The sequence below is a fragment of the Cibotium barometz genome, chromosome 19 (genome assembly GCF_041138505.1).
Source record: "Cibotium barometz isolate CiBa-2024 chromosome 19, ASM4113850v1, whole genome shotgun sequence".
Classification (NCBI taxonomy): domain Eukaryota; kingdom Viridiplantae; phylum Streptophyta; class Polypodiopsida; order Cyatheales; family Cibotiaceae; genus Cibotium; species Cibotium barometz.
Genome location: NC_141064.1, coordinates 49152887 through 49155487, shown reverse-complemented (window position 1 = coordinate 49155487; position 2601 = coordinate 49152887).

The following is a 2601-nucleotide window of genomic DNA, read 5'->3' as shown; positions in this document are numbered from 1 at the left end:
TACATCATGTTCATCAAAGGAACCAAGACATTTCTTAATACCAACCATACCATTCCATAGCCCTTTGGCTACTAATGAAAGAAAGTAACAGGGGTGGGTTAGTCCCTCACCAAGGGAGTGGCTCATGAAGGAGTCACCACTTAGCATCTCATGGGAGAAGCTCACCATTGATTCTTGGAACAGATAACATTATCATGAATGAGCCATAATCCCATTTACATTGGTATTTATACTCCACCCAAGAGTTCACACCTACTTACTAGTTGTCCATGGCCTTGGGCCCATAATGCTTTCTTACAAACCATCCCTTCCCCAATGGTTTCGTCCTCAAAACCTCAAATGAATACCCCAAATTCGGAGAAGAATGTTCCATGTGGCTGAATTTACACCAACCCATATTGCTCTATCAATGCTTCATATCCCTCCAATGCTGAAATAGGTTGCCATGAAGCTTCTTCCTTAGGTAAACCTTTCCATTGAACAAGATACTCCACCAAGGTACGAGTGCGAAGTACCTTTTTCCTTGTACCCAAGATAGCTTCTGGAATGTATTCAATCATTCCCTCTTCATTCATTGGAGGTAACTCATCAACCATTTGATCGATCATACCCACATATCCTTTCAAGTGAGAGACATGAAACACATCATGAATCTTTGTTGTAGATGGAAGTAAGAGTTGATATGCAACCTCCCCAACTCTTCGTATCACTTGATAAGGACCATAATAGCGATGAGCTAGCTTGGTGTTGGTGCTTCCCTTCAAAGACGCATATCTTGACTTTGGTATTCTCAAAAGAACCCAATCTCCCACTTTGAATTCCAATGGTCTTCGATGAACATTGGCATATTGTCTCATTTTCTCTTGTGCGACCTTCAAATTACTTTTGCATTGTTGCAACAAAGCTTGCATCCTTTCAGCTTCCTCCTTGGCATTATGGTTAGAAGTCACATATGTACCCACCAACATAGGCAAATTGACCTTGTAACCATATAAAGCCTCAAAGGGTGACATGCCAATGCTCACATGATATGTTGAGTTGTAAGCAAACTCAGCCAAAGGTAACCAATCATCCCATGTGCTTTGAGTATCATGACAATAGTGGCGTAGATATGTTTCCACCCATTTGTTTACTCTTTCTGTTTGACCATCGGTTTCGGGATGATAGGCGGTGCTTGGAGTAAGCTTGGTTCCCATATATTCAAACAATGTTCTCCAAAAAGTGCTCATGAATTTGACATCGCGATCACTCACAATTTGTGACGGCATACCATGCAACTTGAAAACCCCATCAACAAATTGCTTGGCAACATTTTGGGCTGAATATGTGACCTTGGAAGGAATGAAATGGGCCACTTTGGTCAATCTATCCACCACAACATACAAGCTGTCCCACCCTTTCTTTGTGCGCGGAAGGTTAGTAATGAAATCCATTGATATATGACTCCATTTGCCTTCGGGAATGGGCAATGGCTGAAGCAAACCTCCCGGTTTATGTGTAGGATCCTTGTTCAATTGACATGACCGGCACCCACTTACATAAGCATGAATGCTCTTCCACATCCCCTTCCAAAAGAAACTTTTCCTTATTGCATCAAAGGTTTTGTAGACACCCAAATGACCAGCCATAGGAGTACAATGCATCTCTTCCATGATCTTCTTGATAAATGATGAAGTAGGAACCAAGTAGACTTTTCCTTTGTAGTAGAGGAGACCATTTTTCAGCTCATAATGGGGTAACTCTTCACATACACCTTGCTGTAATTTCTGCACTATTTGTGAGGTTTCTTCATCAAACAAGTACTCTTCTTGTATCTCCATGATCCAATCTTTATGCACCTCAGAAATAGCATACAATGAGCAGGCCCACATACGAGACAAGGAATCGGCAACCACATTTTCTTTGCCCTTTGTGTATGTGATTTCAAAATCATAGTTTTGTAGTGTTGCTACCCACCTTCTTTGCTTAGGAGACAAATTGGGTTGTGTGAGGAAATACTTCAGCACCCTATGATCACTTCTCACATAAAAATGACTCCCATATAAGTAATGGTGCCATTTCTTGATAGCATGGAGTATAGCAATCATCTCTTGCTCATACACATGGAGTTCTCTTTCTTTGTCATTCAGCTTTCTACTTTCATAAGCAATGACTCCATGGTCTTGGTAAAGTACCGCACCAATCCCTCTTCCACTTGCATCCGCCCTTATTGTGAAAGGTTTGGTGAAGTCTGGACATACCAAAATAGGTGCTGATGTGAGCATCTTCTTCATATCTTCAAAGCTTTTGTTGGCAATGGCATCTCAAAAGAAGGTTTCCTTCTTCAATTTATCCGTCATTGGGGCTGCAATTTCTGCATAGTGGGCAATAAAGCGCTTATAGAATGAAGATAACCCCAAAAATCCCCTCAATTGAGTAGTGTTTGAAGGAACCGGCCAATTTCTAATACATTCCACTTTCTTTGGATCCACACAAATGCCATCCTTGCTCACAATGTGACCCAAATATTCCACCTCATGTGCCATGAAGGTACATTTTGTCTCCTTAACATACAACTTGTTTTGCCTCAAGACCTCCAAAACCTCTTTCACGTGCTTCAAA